Source organism: Panulirus ornatus, chromosome 58, assembly GCF_036320965.1.
Source record: "Panulirus ornatus isolate Po-2019 chromosome 58, ASM3632096v1, whole genome shotgun sequence".
Taxonomy (NCBI): domain Eukaryota; kingdom Metazoa; phylum Arthropoda; class Malacostraca; order Decapoda; family Palinuridae; genus Panulirus; species Panulirus ornatus.
This window is the reverse complement of record NC_092281.1, coordinates 15,979,719-16,001,181: the sequence shown is the minus strand read 5'-3', so window position 1 is coordinate 16,001,181 and position 21,463 is coordinate 15,979,719. Positions and strand designations below refer to the sequence as shown.

General features: G+C 45.2%; 1 protein-coding gene across 3 annotated transcripts in view; it reads left to right on the top strand.

Moving 5' to 3' along the window:
* The window catches only part of LOC139766569 (mitogen-activated protein kinase 14-like), an 84,125-nt gene that overhangs the window by 29,723 nt on the left and 32,939 nt on the right, over nt 1-21,463 (top strand). The window lies entirely within an intron of this gene.

The window sequence follows — 21,463 nt, the reverse complement described above, 5'->3', positions numbered from 1 at the left end:
TCTCTCTCTCTCTCTCTCTCTCTCTCTCTCGTCACGTCGCATTCGCCTGCAGGAACGTTACTGGACCAGAGGTCCTCACATCCTGGGATTGGCTGGACTCCTGCGTATGTGTTCATTCAGAATGTCGATGCACAAGGAGCACCAATTACTGTAGACATGGGACATACGCCAGGTCAGGTCGGTCGCCTTATTTACGAAGGTAACCGTACATTAAGACAGTCAAGGTAGGCCTGTGTGTCAACTAAATCCACTGGAAGGCAAAATGATATTGAAAATGATCGAGGAAATTGTGTAAAGGCCATGATTCCATATCTTTCTAACCCATTGAGCTCGACGGTATGACCATTTAGCATGATGTCACGACCCTTAGGTATGATGGCCAGGCCTTTGATTTAGTCCTTATGGGTCAGGGAAAAAGTTTTTGTTTTTCAAAGACGTCGTACACCGTTGTGTTTAGAATTACTCACCGTCGTGCTCCAAGGGTTTTGGGCTCGCATTGAGAGACGTCCGGCCTTCAGGGATGTGAAATAAGTTGACCTTGTTCAGGAGACGAGCACACCATACTTATACAAGATAGAGGCAGGCCTGCATCATCCAACAGCCGGTACACCAGGCTTCAATTTCAGCAGGGAAGCTTAGTTGAAGGGAGGCCCACCGAAGTCCACGTTCGTTCAAGTTGGTGGCTGAGGTAAGGTAAGTGGCACGTGGTTGATTGCTGGGTATTCACGGGCTACGCACCTGTGTGGATCTATTGTAGTTTGTCCTTATTCGGTGAGAGGGAGAGTGACTCATGGGTGAATGAATCACAGTGGCCGAAGTTACGGAGGTGGGAGGCTGACCTCACCTCAGGAGGTTGGCTCACGCTTTTGGAACAGGATGGATGTGTGGGTCGAGTCTCTCTCTCTCTCTCTCTCTCTCTCTCTCTCTCTCTCTCTCTCTCTCTCTCTCTCTCTCTCTCTCTCTCTCTCTCGTAGTAACAGTAGGCAGCCACCGACCAGGAAGGTGTATAGTTCTTACTACCCGCGTAGGTATCGGAAGGGTTAGTGACTGCTGCTGTGCACATTGGGTGTCTGGTTTCTCTCCTCTGGCCCAGGTTGCTGTCTTTTGCTCCCCTACCTGCCTCACCCCTAAACTCGGGCTGCTGGGTTTCACTTCCCCAAACGTACGGTCTTCCCATCCCATACACAGATAGCACTTAACAACACAGAGGTCACTCGACTCGTTCTTTACTCCAGATTTTCCTGCGGTTAAAGCTACGCGGTAGCCCAGCCTTTTGGCCAAAATCTCTTGGATATCTCTCTCTCTCTCTCTCTCTCTCTCTCTCTCTCTCTCTCTCTCTCTCTCTCTCTCTCTCTCTCTCTCTCACACACACACACACACACACACACTTAAAGCTTTGTCGTCCTGTCACTATCGATTGGTTAGCTTACGCGATCGTTGCTGTGAATTGATTGTTCGAGTTACAGGTGAGGTCGCTAGGAGTTTTCCGGAAAGTGTGGGCCGCGTGTCAGGGAAGGAGGTGTCGCTGCTGCTGCAGAGTAACGTAGATTATTAAGCTAAGTACGTGTGAGACGAGAGGCCGGTAGCTGCAAGCTGTTGGCCACAGTAACTCATAAGGTGAATTGAGTTTTTCGTGAAAAGATGACGATAGTCAGAGTAGGATTTCACTGTCGATGGTTGTTTGTGAAGAGTGTGCTAGATGGAAGGTATTGTTGGATACTGAGGAAAGCTATTGTTGGATACTGAGGAAAGCTATTGTTGGATACTGAGGAAAGCTATTGTTGGATACTGAGGGAAGCTATTGTTGGATACTGAGGAAAGCTATTGATTTATGAGTAGAAAGTATTTGTTGGAATGTGACATGGCTGATGATACCAAGTGTCGAGCCCGCAACACACAGACATCCTACTTACGCACGCGACTACTACTATTGCTGCCTCTGCTACTGCTGCTGTTATTACTAATACTTCTACTAGACAGACAGACACACACACACACACACACACACACACACACACACACACACACACACACACACACACAGTGCTCATTCATTTGTTTGCTCCAACCACGACACCATAAAAAGATCTGATGGAAGGCATTCCCTAAAACCCCTCATTTGCATGTAGCGCACGTTTGCTCTGTAAAGGTGGAAACACCAGCGCCCATGCCGGTTGCCGGGGATATATTTAGCTGTGGCTTTCATCCGGCAGGATCCAGGATGGGTTCCTAGGTGCACCACTGAAGGATCTAAGGTGGGGTACTTAGGTGGTGCCTCCACTAAAGGAACCAAGAATGGGGGTGCTTCGGTGCGCCACTGAAGGTTCCAAGAGGGGATTCGTAAATGTCCCACTGAAGAGGGTTAATCTTTTCTCCCCACTGTAATTGACTCATGAGAAATCCACCCGGGGACGTGTTGTTGCAGTGGATCTTTTATTCTCCAGTGGGTTCTGCTGGCGTATGGAGGTGGGCTGTTGGTCAGGCACAGGGGTTGTCTCGTGTGTTGTGCCACCTCCAGCACTGATCGACTGGAAGACAAGGAAGCCATATAAGATTGTTGACGTCTTGTTTACACCTGACGGTCACCGTAATTTTCGATGACTCTCCCCTACCCTCGTGGCTTGGTGGTTGGGGGGAAAACCAGGCTTTACTACCGCTTCTCTGAGGACTAGGGTTATGTAAGAGTGTGGTTTCGCACGTCCACCTACCTGTGACATCCACGCTCATCAGGTAGACACTCTCTCTCTCTCTCTCTCTCTCTCTCTCTCTCTCTCTCTCTCGGTGGTGGTCGTCTTCTTTTGTTTCTTTTTTTTTTTTTTAGTGATACTTTTACGTATAGATAAAGTTGACCAGTTTCGGACCCATGAGTGTGTGTGTGTACGTGGTTTTCTCCTGCAGTACGGTTAGGAACTTTCCAAAATACGTAAATCAGATTCTCTTCATTTTCTCACCTTGGATGACGTATGTACTGTCAGCCGGGAATTATCGGGCAGGATAACACACACACACACACACACACACACACACACACACACACACTGCATTAAGCCATGTCATGTCAGTATCATTTATCACAGTTTATCGACAGAAGCGAAACGTGGGAGGTGATAATGATATGTGGCACAGTGTAAACACAGGTGTGTGTGTGTGTGTGTGTGTGTGTGTTGGGGGGGGGAATGTCAAGCACTCTGAAATGTACACAGCAGTAGAGGGGGAGGAACGCTGTGGCTGGTGGTGTGCAGGTGGACCCAAACCTGCTAGAGGGGCACGACCAGCAACCACACACCACCCCTTTGGCCAGCACCAAACGTAGGATGACCACCAGCACTCTTAGAAGTACTTACATGTATGTATTGTTGACTTGCGAGCAGTGTGATAACAGAAAATGATTAAATGAATACGTTTTTGACTGGAAAGAAAGAAATGGCCTTCACTAATCTTGCCCCAAGACCCAAAGGATCCGTAGATATACGGTGGGTTATGACTGTCATCTGCATTGGAGGACGTAATGCTTGCTATGACAATTTCGTAATTAATGAATTCTTTAGCACGGCGGCACGACGCATAGGAATTATTCTTTAGCACGGCGGCACGACCCATAGGAATGATGGCCTGGCCTTTAACCTGATTCTTAATGATTAATTAGATTTGGTGGAACGTGTGTGTGTGTGTGTGTGTGGGACGCGGTTGGGAAAAAGGTTGATGTGTATGATTTCAGACTTGATTTGGTTGATAATCGCAGGATGGCGGTGGTCCAGTGTCCTGGAAGGCATTGCTTTAGAGATCATGTTGTTAAGGCTGATTCGTGAGGTCATCCTTTGTAAGGATGAAGAAAGAAATGTCTACCTTCTTCCCCGTGGGACGCCACAGATGAAGGAGGGGTCGTAAGAAGGTGGAAGTGACTTAATGGGAAACGTGCAGCGTGGCGACGGCTACTGTGAAAGAAGGCAAGCCGTACACTGAGGCCTCTGCGCAGCCTGGATGTGTTGATCATGCCGTGGTTCTTGGCCGGAAGCTCTGGTGGAGTAACAAAGCCGAGAGCCACAGCGACCTCACGGTGCGATGAATGAAGCCCAGGAAACTGAAGAGACAATGGATGGATGGAGAAGGTCGTCATGTGACCGAGCTGCCACGTTAGAACCTGCAGTTTATAAACTTGATTAGAGATAAAAGCTTTTACGGATTGACCTTGGGGTAAGGGTGATGGCAGTGGGTTGTATCTCAGTGGGGGAGATCTTGGACATGGTTAACTTGGGGACTGATAGACTTAGTGGGTCTTCCAATTAGCGGGGCTTGTGACTAATGGAAGGGACGCTGATGATGGGGAAGAGAGGTTTCGTAAGGCCAGAGGAGAAATCCTTGTTCAGTTTTCATTAAGTCAGTGGGTGTAGTGGCGCGTTTTGCCTAGAGACTGTGTAGCTGTTTGTCGACTTTAAATTCATGGATTGACTCGTGGGGTGGGGTGAGGAGGGAGGCAGGTAGGTGGTGGAAGAGTCCGTGGAAGACGGCAGTGAAGAAATTGTGAATAAGTTAAGGTGCTATTTCATGGGAGCAAGTGATTACCAGAAGGGAGGGATGGGAATTAGTTTGTCCTTGCTGCTCAGTTCCCAGGTGTTCCCAATACTTGTTGCAGATGTCCGACTGTGTCAGGGAAGTTCCTGGTAACTTCTTGTAAATGAGTTTCTTAGTAGCAGGTAACTAACTGCATGACCATCTGACATGCAGTAACACCCCGAGTTTCTGTTAGTTGATGTGAGGTAAGTCTTGGGTTGATCTTAAAGAGAGATAAGGACATCTTGCCCATGTTCGCACACATTTGCCCGACGAATGGCCCTCGGGCTGCTGAACGACGCGAAAGAGAGAGAGAGAGAGAGAGAGAGAGAGAGCGCACACCGCAGGAAAAAAAATTAGAGTTCATAATAATGAGAGGTGTGAGTTACATGTTGTCGAGTGTTAGGTGCAAGGGGGAGAGAGAGAGAGTGTGTGTGTGTATTTGCAGAGTGAATACCGGCTGCACAGGTGTATGTGAGGCAGACAGAACAATGTATTCATCAACCTGGGCCAAGAGGAGGAGGATCGCCGAAGAAAGAAGGCTGGAAGACCGAAGGCAGACAGCCACGGCTTTTGGACTGCCGATCAGGAGTTGGCGTGTGTGTGTGTGTGTGTGGTGCATGATGGCAGGTGTGTCTTAAGACCGTGCGGGCGCTCCTCAAGTGTGCGGACCGCTGCACCGCTCGGTGCGTGCTCACCGTGTCGCCTACTGGGTCACTAGGTGGCAGAAAGACCAAGAGCTCACCACCTGGAGGCCGTGGGGGTCTTGGAGAAACCACACGACTCCAGTGGACTGTGTTCAGAGATTTATAGCAGATAAACCCCTGTGTAGACCCGAGACTCGATCGATGCCCTTCCAGAACCTCATGAGCACGACGGTATGATCCTTGGGTGGGAGTTTTGTCTTCCTTGAACCTTTTTGTTTCTATCAGTTGCTCCTTATAACTAGCATGTATTTGTAAGTAGCAATACCTTTTTGATAAGAGTTGTTGTGGCTTATGCTCAGCACTTGGAACTCACCCCGTCAGCCCTGCTCACGAAGCAGTAAGACTGACGGATATGCCCTGTTGCTTATGTGAAGTAGCCGGGGCCTTCTTGCTGTGTCAACTAGCTTCGTGTCTTTAACCAGTTGCCTCTCTGAAGTAATATATATATATATATATATATATATATATAATCTTTTTCACTAGGTATGCGTTTCACCAACATCACCTGTACCCGTTTGACGAGCATGGTCTGTATAACGAGCAGTACTTGTTTAAGGGAGCAATGCCTGTATAACAGGCGTTGCCCGTGTTACAAGCAGTGCCTCTTAAGCGAGCCCTGCTTCTTTAGCAAGCGGTGCCTCTATTACGAACAGCTTCTGTCGAACAAGGGAGTGTCTTGAACGAGCAGTACTGCTTTAAGGAATGCCTGCTTAACGATTTTTTTTTTAAAGAGCATTGTCTGTATGATAACCAGTGACTTGAACAGTGCAGCTTTAACAATTCAAATTTCTCGTTTCGTGGACAGTGTCTATTCAACGATCCCAGCTGGTTTAGCCAGGTGTTTTAGTGTAAACAAGAATACCCTTTTTTTTTTCCCCAGTCATTTCTCTGTAACACACCATGTGTGTCACCCTCGGTACCAGGTCAGACCCAGGATGCTCTGTGTGCCTGTTGAGCGAGTATTGCCGGTTTAACCCCGTCATCTTGTTAATGTGGAGAGCGTGTCTAACGAGCAGTGGCACTCCAGGCTGTAATGTGAATTTGTGTGCAGCTCGGCCAGTTTTCGGCGTGACCCCTTGAATCTGGTTGTACAGGATTTACCAGCCATATTCACTTTAGAGATCCTTGTGACCTGGGTCTGGTAAACCCAGCTGAACGCCAGGGACGTTTGACACTCTGGTTTCTTAAGAGTTTTGATTGATATGTGTGGTTTTTACATATAGCCTCCCACAGCCGCCCTCATATACTTTGTTGGACGCTGATGATACAAGTTGAGCTAGGATTTGGTTTTGCCCTGGATAACAGGTTTGGAACGCCACCGATGTAAGTGGGAGGCCGAGTGTGTTGGGAGAGCGAGGCGACGGCCACAGCAGACTTCACATCCCGTTAGACACGGCAGAGGCTGGCTCTTCCTGCCCTCCCTCCCGTCCCTGTAGCAGAGGGCGCCTAGGCGCAACCCACCGCCTACCTCCCTGCTGACCTCTTCAGCACCAAGGTACGACGGACCCTTAGGCACGATGGCCTGACTGGTTGACCTGATCTTTAAAGATCGGGTCAAGGGGCCAGGACCGCCCATACCCCAGTGATGGTACCGTCGCGCTGAAGAGGTTGGTGATAGAGTGGATCCCGTGGCCAGCGTGTCGGGTGGCCTCGATCGTCCATATTTGCACGCCTTGGCATTCGGGAAGGTCTATTGGCTTTTTTGTCTATTTATTCTTGGTTACTTACTGTAGCCACACACACACACACACACACACACACACACACACACACACACACACACACACACACCCGGCAATGCCTTAGGGAGCACTACACCACTTGTACTCGGCTACCTCCAACGTGAGGGAGTTTGGCTCCTAGGTTATATTCTACGCAGTCCGCTCACATCTTGGTAGTATAAGTGTTGCGCAGAGGGAAGGCCGAGATCCGTGTCTTTCCCATTCGTTTTTCGGGTTTATTTCCGGTATTGTGAAGGATGCTTGTTTTCAGTATCTTCTAACTCGTTACGTCGGGTCTGGCTCTTCCCTGGCCTCTGTGAGAAAGGTAGACACTTCACTTGTTCAGGTGTCTGGTTCAGGTGTCTGTCGCCCCCAAGGCAGTATGACCGTACGTTACGGAGCGGCCTTGTGACGCGCGGGTGTAGGTGGGCAAGTGTATGGGATCCACTGGACATGGGGCCCTGTAGAGGCTCCTCCTGAAATGGTTAACAAGAAGTTGGACCGTGGCAGCATTTTATTTTTTTTTTCAGTGGCTCCACGACCTTGGGAGGTGATGTTTGTGAACTGATCTGTTGCCAGGCATAGGGTGTCTTGAGTCTGTTTTAGATCCATCTTGAGAAAAAGAAGACCACAAACAAGACATATCATCATGATATTGTTTTGTCTTTCTTTCTGGTTTCGTTGCGTGAAAACTACCCATGTCTAGGACACGTTGTGATCGGGTGGACTTACTCGCTCCTCACACTGGTATTCGATGATTGATTTCCTTGAATGTTTTTGATAATTTCCGTATGGACTTCAGGTTAGAATGTGAACTGTAAGCCAATGACGAGAATTTAGAATATGTCCTCGCCACCTGTGTACTTAAACACTTAAACATCGCTAGATTTATGAATATCTCATTTTCAAGATGGATTTGTTGATTTAATACTTGAGACGTGCGTACGGCCATTGTATGTATGTTCGTAGATATAGAGAGACACTCTTTTTTTTTTTTTAGAATCGTACTTGAATGGAGGAAACGTAGGAAGAAATAGTGGCACTCGAGTTGGTTATATTCCGGTGCAACCACTGTGGGAGGGGGTGTGCGCCGTACGCTGACGACCGTCACAGGAAGTGCATGGAGCGGCTCCTGATATTTTGGTGTTGACACTGGCGTGGCGGAGGGCGGCGTGGCGCCAGTCCCACACCCTCGCCTCATTACTACCCCACCGCTGCCTCTCCTCCTCCCCCCTTCCTACCCTCACACACACACTGCCGTAGTGCCCCTACCACAACCTCCTGCCTCACATTGACTGCCATAGTGCCCCCCCCCCTCCCTCACACGCACACCCCCTCACCTTCTCGCACACACTTTGCCATAGTGCCCCCACCGCATCCACACACACACACACACACACACACTTCCGTCGTGCCCGCACTACACACACCCCAACTTCCCACACACTACCATAATGGCCTCACCACACGCTTTCCTCCCCCCCCCCCCCCCCCCCACACACACACACACACACACACACACACACACACACACACACACACACACCGCCATATTCCCCCTCCCCCACCAAACCCACCCCTTACACACACACACACACACACACACACACACACACACACACACACACACACACACACACACACACACACACACCTCCGTGGTGTATCTGTTAGCCTTATCACAAATGCACGGGCCGCCTATGGTCAGACCAGCATAGGTTCAAATCCTTTTCTCGGCAGCCGGTCTACAGTCCACCCAGCTGTCCATTCTCTTCCAGGGGCTGGTTGATAAAATAGGTACCTGGCGTAGGTTAGGGTGTGTGTGTGTGTGTGTGTGTGTGTGTGTGTGTGTGTGCGCATACATCCATACGGGCAGAGACATAGTTCATATATACAAGGTAAAGAGACGGAGTAGCACTAGTGTATGACTTTCTCCTCCTTGCAAGTTGTAATCACATAATCACACAGGGGTTCGAATCCTGGGCATGGCAGCCGGCGTACATCCAACCCAGGTTTTCATCCTTTCCTTGGTTCTAGTCGATGGTTGGGTACGTAACTTTAGGCTAGTATGTGTGTATGTGTCTGTCTGTCATTATCTGTGTGCGCGCGCGCATACATACGGATAAGTAAAAGACATGATACATATATGTACAGTGTCAAGAGACGGGCAACACGAATGTAATACCCTCTTCCCGTAACACACAAAGAATAATTACATACACAGGAGATGGGGCCCCCCGCGGATGTAAAAAACTCCATTCCCGTAAATTGCAAATAGGCAATTACACACTGGCGTGTGTGCAGATGAAGGGACTGGACAACCAGAGGACGTAGCATGAAATTAAGTCAAGTAGTTTGTTGTAAAAGATATATAAGTATTTTCATAGTATAAGACTGGTGGGTGAATGAAATGAAAATGACTGAAGACTTGGTTAATGCAGACAGCATGCATACATTTAAGAAGTATGATAGAGAACGCCCTAGAGTTGGGGCCTTACGAGTGTAAATCTTCCTCCCCCGTTGAGTACAAACAGGCAATTACACACAGACCGTGGATTAGTGGTTAGCGTTGCTGGCCATTAGTCACCGTGGGCCCTCCCGGGGGCTCTGGTCCCCGAAGGGTTCGAATCCTGAGCCCAAGGGGCAGTCGGCCTTCAACCACCCCAGATGTTTATCCTTCCTTCGGGGTTGTCGATAAATGTGTGTGTGTGTTGTGTGTATACACACAGGAGTAACGTGATTCATATATACAAGGTTAGGAGACGGGGCAACACGAGTGTAGAACTCTCTTCCTGTAATACAAATAGTAATCACACACACACACACACACACACACACACACACACACACACACACCGTAATCAGATCATGGGATTCAGAGGGGGAAAAATAGTTGAGGATGATGTAAGGTTATGTAAGGAACTGAACAAGTACAAAAGTGTTTTCACAGTGAAAGAGGCTATAACTCCATCACTAGTGAGATGTGAGTGGGGGAGGGGGCTTTAGAAAACAATGAGATGTTTAGAAAATATAGTATCAGACTACTAAAAGGTTTTGACCTTTCATGTATTATCGTATGTGATGAAGATGTGTGCAGATGCGCTAGACGTACCTCTTGAAATATTCAAGATGTCGCTGGTGAATGGCACAGTGCCAAGGGAGTGGAAAAGGGCAAATATCATGCCCATGTATAAGGAAGGAGAGCGGGAAAGGGGTGTGAGCAACGGACCAGCCTCCTTGTCGAGTGTGGTCGGTAAGGTATTGGAAAATTTAATCAGAAAGCAGATGGATGACTTTCTACAGAGGAGAAATTACCTAAGTGTGAGGTGTAACGAAGCTCTTAGATTTCTATAAGGAGTGAGTTCTGTCTAAGGCAAGAGAGAAAGCTGGGTAGCTATTTATTTCTGGACTGCCAGAAAGCATTTGACACTTTACCGAATGAGAGGCAAATTAAGAAGCTGGAACACCAGGCGGGAGTAAGGGCGAGGCTTTACCGATGGTTAGAAGATTATAGAAAGGGAGCAATGGACATATATCAGAAAAGCCTTCTCCAAATGGGTGGAGGTTCACTTGTGGACTGCCCCAGGGTTCTGTTGCGAGACTGTTACTCCTCATGAACTGTGTGTGTGAATGACTTGCCTGAAGGCATGGACTCCTACCTGAATTTGTTTGCGGATGATGCATAGATCATGAGGGAAGTGAGAAGCGTGAAGGATTGCATCAACTTACAAGGGAACCTTGGCAGACTCCAAAGTTGGCCTGCTACATGGTTGATGAAGTTCAACCCGATTCAGTGTGAGGTAATGAGGAAAGGTCATAGCCTTTATTATCTAGCAGGAAATAAGCTGTTGTGTGAGAAGGACCGTAAAACAGTCGACATCCACCCTTAGCTGTCGGCAGAGTCCCACCTTTTGGAGGAAAGTGAAGCAAATGTTAGAGATACATTCCTATTCATGGATGATATATTTAGCATTCTGTTACACACGTTAAGCCAAAAGTAGAATACGTTTCTCAAGTTTGGTCACCACACCTGAATAAACAATACAGAAGGTCCAGAGGAGGGCAACAAAGACGATACCGGAATTAAGAGATATGACATACAGTGAAAGGTTTGAGGCCATAAAAATTTGTCCAGTATGGAAGAGTACGGGGTGACCTACTCACAACATTCAAGTTTTAAGCTTAACCAGTTCGTGTATGTAGAAAGTGAACAGTTCTTTGAAAGATGTGAAAGAACGGCAATAGGACCTAATATGAAATTTAAGAGACTTGTTAGGAAATATGTCAAGAAGTAATTCTATAAGAATGATCGGCGAATGAGATAAACTGATGGATGAAACTGCCAATGTAGACATAATATAAAAGTTGTAGACTTAACGATGGTGGAGAAAGTTCAAGAGAATAACTCCTCCCTCGCACAGCACAAATAGGTTCCGGCAATTACATGTATGTAATTACGCACACAAACTGTGAACCAGGACAGTGGTGGCCGTCACATTTCCTTCCGTAGCCCAGGCTTCTATCTTTACTTGCGGTACGTGTGGGGTACTGGTTCTTAGTCCTCTTAACACGCACACTTTTCATGTTATACTTCATATGTAACACTCGACATCAGGTTATCTTACACGGTTCTTTATTCTTATCTCCAGCATTTCCTGCGCAACACGCCAGCTCAGCATAATGCGGCAGAACCTCGTCAAGAATTCCAGGCCAAGGGGCCCGCCCCACACAAATAATCACATAAACTGTAGCTTTACTTTACTGTGCTATTCCTGTACATGTTATCTGGCTTTCTGCATAAAGTAACAAGTCGTACAGAATTGTCCGTGATGTTTCTGTTGTGCATTAATGATACGGATGCAAGTACTTGTGTTGTTGGGTAGTCGAGTTTGGCTTAACGGCTGGTTAGGAAGGGTTGGGGGATGTGAGGGAGCAGGCACCAGCAGGAAGGGAAGGGGTGGGTGTGCTTGGAATAGTGGCCAACACTAGGGGCACACATAATGTATTTATACGCTTCCCACTCGTAGTATTGATTCTTCCGACTGACGTTCAGGTGAGTCTGTGGCGTGCGTAGCCTGGCAGGTTGCAGAGGTTGGATGTAATTAAAGGGCAGGGGAGGATGACATGAGCAGCCAAGGGTAGTGGCGGGGGTGAAGGAGCCGGGGATAGTGACAAGGGTAAGGGGGTAGGGGTTTAGCAGCAGGGGTGGGGGATAGCTGTGGGTAGTGGCGAGGGTAGAGGAGTTGAGGATAGTGGTGGGGGGTGGAGGTGAGGGTGCTAAGGTTTGAGCTGGTGAATAGTGGTGAGGGTAAAGCTCTGTGTGTGGGGGGGGGGAAGAGAGAGAGAGAGAGAGAGAGAGAGAGAGAGAGAGAGAGAGAGAGAGAGAGAGAGAGAGAGAGAGAGAGAGTTAGTGAGGGAGCCGGGGTTAGTGGCGGGTGTGGAGGAAGCGTTGGGTGGCTCTGTCGTTGAGACTGGGCTCCGGCACCTTTACCAGCAGATGTGTGCTGGTATGACATCTCTATCCGGCACCAGACGGGGATGGGATGTGAATGGCTGCCACCATCTCTTACTACAAGGCGGGGATGTGAACGGCTGCCTCCATCCCTTACTACAAGGCGGGGATGTGAACGGCTGCCTCCATCCCTTACTACAAGGCGGGGATGTGAACGGCTGCCTCCATCCCTTACCTCATGGTGGGGATGTGAACGGCTGCCTCCATCCCTTACCTCATGGTGGGGATGTGAACGGCTGCTTCCATCCCTTACCTCATGGTGGGGATGTGAACGGCTGCCTCCATCCCTTACCTCATGGTGGGGATGTGAATGGCTGCCTCTATCCCTTACCTCATGGTGGGGATGTGAACGGCTGCCTCCATCCCTTACCTCATGGCGGGGATGTGAACGGCTGCCTCCATCCCTTACCTCATGGTGGGGATGTGAACGGCTGCCTCCATCCCTTACCTCATGGTGGGGATGTGAACGGCTGCCTCCATCCCTTACCACATGGCGGGAATGTAAACGAATAACGTGCCTTATCGCTCATCTTCATTTGATTTATGTTGTTTAGGGTGAACCGTGTGGGTGTGAGATGTTTCGTAGTGGCACCAGCTGACATGGCAGGCAGGTCAAGCCCAGCGCGCCGCTCCGCTCACCTGAGACAACATAACTTGAAGCAACATGTGTCACACCCCAGTGTCCCTCCATACGTAGTCTTTACCACACGAAGTAAAGTTTAGAGCTTCGCTAGACGAGATGGGATGATGATACCGGAAAATGGGCATTACTGGGCGAGGTTTCCAAGCGTGACGCGGGAAGACGAGCCAAGCGTAGCCTCACAATATCTGCCAGGTGGATATCCTCGCTGTCCGACATATAACCACAATGTTTGTCGTCTGTGTATGTTGCCGGACATATCATTTAAGAGTCTAGTCTTTTTATATTATGAAAGTATGGAATACATAGATGCATACAAACACCTATACATACATAAGACATGGTGGCATGGTCGTCTTGTAAGTTTCCTTAGATAATTCGTAGCCTAATCGAGCTGGTCTCGACCTGTGCACAAAGGAGAGATGAGGAGATGGTTGGCCTCACGAGTTGGAAAGTGGCTACCCGGATGAGTACATTAGTCATGACACACAAGCACGTGAACATAATTGAGCGTAGCAAGGCGTTAATCCTGTGTATGTGTGTGTGCTCATCGCACGGGCACAAACAACGTGTGTTGTGTCAGGGTAGCCTAGCCAAGAGGAAAGTTAATGGCAGGAAGTTGTTAGAATGTTTGCTGTTAAAACACACGGAGGGGAGGGACTCCGTTATATGTTATTCCTAACGTGCACAGATGAAGGAATTTAAGGTAGAAAATCACATTAAAAGATCCGGTAGTAGTTTTAACAACGTTTATATTATCACCATAAAACAAAACAAATCTTTACCGACATGTAACTTGTATGCATCATCTTGAGGTAGCCCGTTTCAACTTCATATAACTTGTGTCTGTATAGTCGTCGTGTGAAGATATTGAAATATTTATTGCTTTATGGGTTACACATTTAATTAGAATACCAGCGGAAGTACCAGTCATATTTAGTTTGAAATGCGACAGGTTTTAAGGTGCAGTATTTGGTTAAGTGCAGTGTGTGAGAGAAGGCTGAAGACCACATGGTTACTCTTCCGGTCGTCAGGAAATCATAAAATTTAGAGAAAACTCAAGGAATATATATATATGTATATATATATATATATATATATATATATATATATATATATATATATATATATATATATATATTCCAGTGTTGATGGAAGCATGGGAACCATATTATTGATATGACGTAACAGTAATGTGTGTTTACAGCGTTTAGGAGGCACGGCTGTCTCATCACCAGGTGAAGATATCAGTCTGGTCTCACTCACATTACATCTGTGGAAAATATCGGTGTTAGACGTATGGATGTGTCGAGGGAGACCCCTCTTACTCCTCCCATCCCTCTTATTGTGAAGATTGTAGCTGAGGTCTTTCCCTTATCCATAGGGGACGCGCAGAGATAGATAGATAGATAGAGAGAGAGAGAGAGAGAGAGAGAGAGAGAGAGAGAGAGAGAGTACTTTAATACGTAAAAGAACTTATGAAGATATTTGCGAAAACTTTTTTCTTAACGCAAGAAAATCCAGTAACGAAGAACGAGTCGTGTGAGTTACTTCGATTTATATGTAGGATGGAGAGATGATGTTTCTGGATTGAAAGCCAGTAGCCCACAAGTTGTTGAAGCAGGATGAAAAGACAGCGACCTGGGCCAAAGGAGTAAAACCTGACAGCTCCTGAAGCGCTGGCTTTCTAGAAGCGCAGCCGTCACCAGTCCTCCCTTGGTCGGTGGCTGCTTCCCTTAACATTCTAAGAGAGAGAGAGAGAGAGAGAGAGAGAGAGAGAGAGAGTATGGGTGGAGGTCACGAGTCAAATCTGACTTTCCCTCTCCAGGAGGAGATACTGTTGCTCATGTTCAGTTGAGAGGGGACCTTTGGTTGCCGGGCTGTGATGAGGGTGTGCGTGTCTCGTTGTTTCTTTTATCTGGTAGACCAGCTGGCTTTCCCGCTGAATCCCTGCAGCCCCCACAGATTCTGTGATTGCTATTCGTGTCTCTAAGGGGAGAGTTTTACACACATCGTGCCTCCATATGGGAAGAGTTTTCCACTCTTGGTTCCCTGTGCCGTAAACTTTGTACATATGTATCATGTCTTCACTTCGTATGTATGCACACATACGCACCCTAGCTTAAGGTAGATACCCATTTATCGACCAGCCCCTAAGAGAGGATGAACAACTGGGGTTGGGTGTTAGGTCGACTGCTCCGTCCAGAATTCGAACTCATGCGGGTCCAACCCCAGGCTAGCCCGTGGTGACTCGTGGTCAGTAACGCTAACCGCTACATCACGAATTCCCATTATAATGTGGCTACACCTCGACCTTGCTCATGGTTGGTCCTCGCACGGTGTAAGCCCTTCAGCATCATAGATAACCCTAGGGTTATCCTACAACCCTTGGATAATAATGACGTGACCTTTGACCTTACCCATGTATTAGATTGAAGGCCTGGCCGTCATACCCATGGGGCCGTGCATCTTATTAGAAGTTAAACTCGCTCTTCCGCTGATTTTTTTTTTTTTTTTGAAGGATCATAATACTGCATTATATCGCTGTGAATGATCTCTGTTGTTTGTCATGGTTTTGTTGTTAAATGATCGCTCTTCGTCAGCACGGTCTGATCTTGAATGATCCCTGTTTTAGTGTTATGTGGGTCAGCGTTGTAACAAAAAAAAAAAAAAAGCATCAAACAAAATGCTGGCTCAATATATGAGCGGCCGCCGGCGGGTAAAGTCGTAAAAGATGGACCCAAATCCTTACCATGATGAGACAGCGGGCTGCTTTCCCACCCAACCCGCTCCCCGTCATGTGTTAACATGTTTCGTGCGCAGATATTTAAACGTTCCACGTGGTCTCTCTTTTTTTTTTTTTTTACTGCATTCTACGGGAACACCTGAAGTATAGGCGAGTGAAAAATAGTAATGGGTTACAAAGGTAATTAATTCGTACCCTGAAAATGCCTGAGCGCTCAGGCATATCTTCCGTACGAACGGTTTCGCCCAGCCAGAAAGGCGATGATGTTACAGCATAGTAATATTCAACTCTGTGAAAGACGAGTTTTCCAGCTTATATGATTGGTTTTGTGCTCGTTTTCGAGGTCGCACAGTTCAAATATATGTTTGACGAAGCGACTGGAGCTTCGTTGCGTTCGCTGATTAGGTCACGCGAGCAGTAGTCTTTCCCAGCCTTAAAGACTTCTTCGAGTAAAGTTGTGTAATTACCTGTGTGTGTGTGTGTTCTGTTGGGTTTTCATGATTTTCATATTCATCTTAGCAGTGTAGTTGAATACTTTGTTAAAAGTGATTTTGGAAGTCCGAATGCCGTAATTTCAGAAACTGGTGTCATCAGCATTGTTGCATTACGAAGGTTAGCAAACCTCTGTTGACCTTTAGTTTCACTATTCGGTAGAGATGTAGACTAGGGGAATATGTATATAATGCATGTAAGCAGCGGCAGTATTCATTAATCGCCCATCCTGATACCATTGTTTTTTTTCTGTAAAATTTGAAATTAACGTTAACTGCGTAATTTAATTCACGTTCACGGAGGTGGGGTCAGTGTTAGGTGTCTCTCAACTGCCACTGTGGCAGTTATATGATCTTGTGGAAGGGGTTTAGCTTCTTTGTGGCTTCACTGCCTCACACGGAAGCCTTAGTTTTTTTTTTTTTTTTTTTGACAATGGAGGATGGTTTTCTTGTTCATGTAGCTTTGTTGAAGGCTTTGGCAAGTGTTTATGCCGTGTGAAGCTGCCAAGACCTGATTCACCAGTTTATATGTATGGCACTCTTTGTGGGGCTCATTCACATTCATTTTAAAATACTGTTCACCATCAGGTACCGCAGTACTATCTGTTCTTTGCCGCTTACTTTTGGCTATCACTGTTACTGCTCCCAATTGCCCACTGTTAATGCTTGCTGTCACTTTGTTTAGTCTGGTAGTGCTTGCTGTGAGTGTTGGTTATTACCTCCTGGAACTGATACTGTGTAATGCTCGTGACAGTGTATACACTGCGCTTCAAAGTCTCCTGCAGGATTATCGCTCTTATCCCGTGACAGATTAGAATGTCTCCTGTTATTAGATGTGCGTGTTGTTCCAAAGCCATCTTTCTTTTCATCGTAATCATCCTTCCTTTACCACTTTCATTCTCAACCGTCAGCATTTCATCATTCCCCTCCTTCTACCTAATTAGCTGGACCCAGTATGCCACCTGCCCTCCTCCACCGTCTATGCTGTACTGCCTCCTCCAACTCGCGTGTTGGGCCATATCGCTGCTCTGCCAACAAAAATGGCAGCATGATTATGATATATTAGTCCTGTTACGTTGAGTCTGGGCCGAGCTGTACTTAACCTGGTAACACTAACTTTTACATATTTGGTTGGAGAGATTTATACTTTTGGTCACAAGAACCAAACCGCCTTTATGGTGATAGTGTTTTTAGGAGCAAGGCGCGTTATGCCAATCATTTACTGTGTTGTTGTATTTGTCATTATTGGCTTTTTTTCAGATAGTAAAATGAGGATTGTGTTAGGCTTTGTGTAAGAAGCTATGAGTTCATGTTAGATAAGTAAGACAAGAAATAAATACTTTGGCTTGTGCTTATAAAAATCCACCTGAAGAAATGACGGTTTATTTTTTTTATCATATCTTTATGAGCAGATACTCAAAGCACGAAAGCTAGTTTTATTTTGTGCTAAAAGTAAGATCCACTCTATCTTGGAAAACCCATATTATGGAAATAGGCGAGTGCCTCTAACAGTTACTCCATCAGTACAAAGGATTGATTAATCGTAGTGGATTGATTAAACCTAGTATAGGATACTGTTCTCAGTTCTGGAGTGGTTCTATTTTTGCATCCTTACTTGACAAAGCTGTCCGAGTTACAAACTTTCCCAGGCTTACTTCAAAACTTTACCCTCTTGTCCCTCACCGCAATGTTGGTTCGTTTTCCCCTATTGTATAGGTATTACTTTGGTTTCTCCTCCCGAGACAAGCTTGACCATGCAGCGTCGGCAAGCTGCTGCATTGCACGATTACTGTGCGGCCGTTGGCAACTCAGGGGTGGGTCATTTTGATAACTGTTTCTTCAGCTACACTTCAAAGCTGTAGAACTCTCCATCCTTTAATGTCTTGCCCAATGATTATGACTTGGTACATTTTAAGACACAGGTATTTCACTTCCTTCACCATTCATAGATAGTCCCATATCTTTTTCCCTTTCAGTAACCTCAGTATTTTAAATAAGACCCAGCCTTGAGGAATTTTCTGTGACTGGAGCCCTCATGGGTAACAAAGATCAAAAAGGGGCCATCGAAAGAAATGTCAAAAAAGGATATGCTAAAAAAGATAAAAGCTGCTCGATTCCTATGGTTGGTTGGGCTTTAGGCCTATCAACTACCAGGGGCATTTATTCTATAAACGTTAACATATAATTAATCACCAGCCAAAAATATCCTTAACACCCCCCTTCAGATGATAAAGATAATTCTAAGACAACATAATGTGTATATATGGCCATAATTTCTTCAGTATATTTCTGTGCTGTATTTCAGAGCTACGTAGAACGTAACAAGATTCCTCCAAAATTACGCTGATGTTTCTTGTCTGTTAAAAGTTAAACCAAACGAGATTTTTATTTAGATTTTGCTTAAAGCGTGCTTAAAGCATAAGGTTGAAATCATGTATCTGATGAAGTGGCTTAAACAGTTCATCTTACCATATATACTCTCAGTCCGTGGACTTCCAGAAGACCATTTGTGGACTCCTAGAGGTCCATCGGCTTTGGTTGAAAACCAATGCCTTATATGTTGGTGGGAAATAAGTCCAGCAACACAGCATGAAAACATATACAGATGTACAATTTGCCAGCATTTTATAGGTATAAGAGAGCTAGGAATGGGTATATCAGGGGAAAGTAGGATCACAGAAACTTTGAAGAGACTATTGTGGACAAGGCAGGCAGTAATCCAGTACAGTCCTTTAACAGTTCCACCTGGAGTAAGTTATCAGTATAGTAGTAGTTAACTGGGCCAAGGAACTCTGAGGGAAGAGTTGTGGAGGATTATGTAATTTTAGAGGATAATGGGAAGATATGTGAGGAACTAGATGGCAAGTTCAGACGTGCTTTCACAGAGAAAAACACTATAGCTTCAGCACCATGGGATGGAATAGGAAGAGTTCTTGGAAAGCATTGAAATACCTAGAAAATACATAAAGAAACAAAGAAAGGGCCTTATCCCATGTAAAACTCATGTAGTGAAGTCTCGTACATACTGGAGGAGTGTGTAGAATCTTGACAAGCCACTTGAAACATTCAAGATGTTGCTAGAAGATAGAATGCAGAAGGGTTGAAGAGGACAAATGTCAATTCTTTTAAGGAGGAGAATGGGAACTAGTGCTGAACCACAACCACAGATCAGTCTTTCTAGAGTGTAGTCTGTAAGATACTGGAAAAGTTATTCAGAAAGCAAATGGATGATTACTGCAAATAGGCATGCACCCAGGATTTCATTGGAGTGTGTACTTCATTGGATTAAGCATCTTTGGGACACAGTACAGTAAGCATCAGTAATTAATCTTTTTATTGAATGAACAAACTGACAAACACTTAGGTAATTTTATAAACTAGCTTTCAAATGTCATCCTTTTTATGAAGTTAAATTGATTTTTTTTTCGTCTTTAACAATCATGCTGAAATGTTAAAGCTTTTTCTCATGTGTGACGGGCCTCTGTAAGCATTAGATCCTTAGCATTTGTTGCATACAGTAATAGGTGTGTCTGGTACTGGGGGAGAGGGGGTAGTTGTGATTTCGCCAAGATAACAAAGGCTCAGAATGAGTGATATGCAAGAACACAAAATTTTGTTCTTATGTATACAAAATATTTCTATGAAATGGTAGTTGTTTATTGTGGTTTCTTATGCATCATTACAGGAGTATCTTAGAGTTTAGCACTTTCTTAGACTTGGATATTAGATTAGATCATTTATACTTGTCAAATCTCTAAGATTAAATATAGTTCCTCCCCCCATCCCTTCCCCTTATTTGTATCCATTCCTAGTCACACATTCTTCTACAGATAAGATTATCATAATAAATTTGACATCTGCAAGTGATGATATGATGCATGTTTTCTTTTTTTTTTTCCCCTCTTTATCTATGTTAGATATGAGAATAAGGAACATCTGGTATAAAGTTCCTGGAAATACAGTTTTTACTGTTGAGGAATAGTTATTGCTTGGTTTATATCTTGTTGATATGAATTGTTTGCTTGGAAATTATTGGGTTATCTTTTCCCATTACCTCTTACTTCTGTATTTTGATTTTGTGTCCTGTGGCACCTTGGTCACACTAATTAGAGAGTTTACTTAAGTCTGTGTATATTGTCCTTTTTTTTTTTTTTTTTTTTTTTTTTTTTTTTTTTTACTGTGAGATGATGCAGTGCAATATTAGAAGTTACTTACATTCAGAGAAAATACATACTGTAATGTCAAACTTTGGGGCCTTATTCTGCTGAGCTAACTACAATACCTGCAGATCTCAGATATTATGGATTAGTTTGTGGAATGTCTGAGAATGTAAGGGATAAATATCAGCTAAGTGTACCTGTGATCAACCATACGGTAGTGGTTAGGTAATCTCGGTGGCTTCAGGCACAAGCAGTTGGAATGAACTTTAGAACATCAGTGTATCTTGGTATTAAACAGAGCTATGAGTAGGGAGATACTTCTTTAGAAGTATCTGTCTCATCATTAAATCCACATTAGATTTGATATAGTGTATCAGGTATATACAGCCTTCTAAATGATACAATCCTCAACCCATCCTTCATGTGTGAAAGTGAAACATGAGCTATAAACATTTGCAAGTGATTTTTTTTATTTATTGTACACAAAGTTGATTTATCAAGTGAGAATAGTTTCTCCATTTAATCCAATTCATCAAGTGTGAAGAGTTTCTCCTTATTATCCCTAATAAGTTTTCTGGAGGATATAATCTTCAAAACTTATGAAAAATAAGATAGTCATTATTTGGTATCTTTTTGTGTTAGTATTCTGGTACTGAATTTTTGTATGCATAACTGCTTCTTATGCCCTGTTTTAGTGAGATAGCATCAGGAACAAGTGAACAATGGCCTCATTCACACAGATCGACCCTCTGTCTCTGTATTATATATTAAAACCAGAGACTACTATCCACAGCCAAGCCCCACAGACTGTACCACTGTATATGCCTTAGTTACTATAGTTTTGGAATTTGGTAGAATGATTTTTCATGTGTGAATTGATAGAAGACCAGTGGCCTTAATTTGCTGAATGCTACATTAGGGAATATTAAGATGAT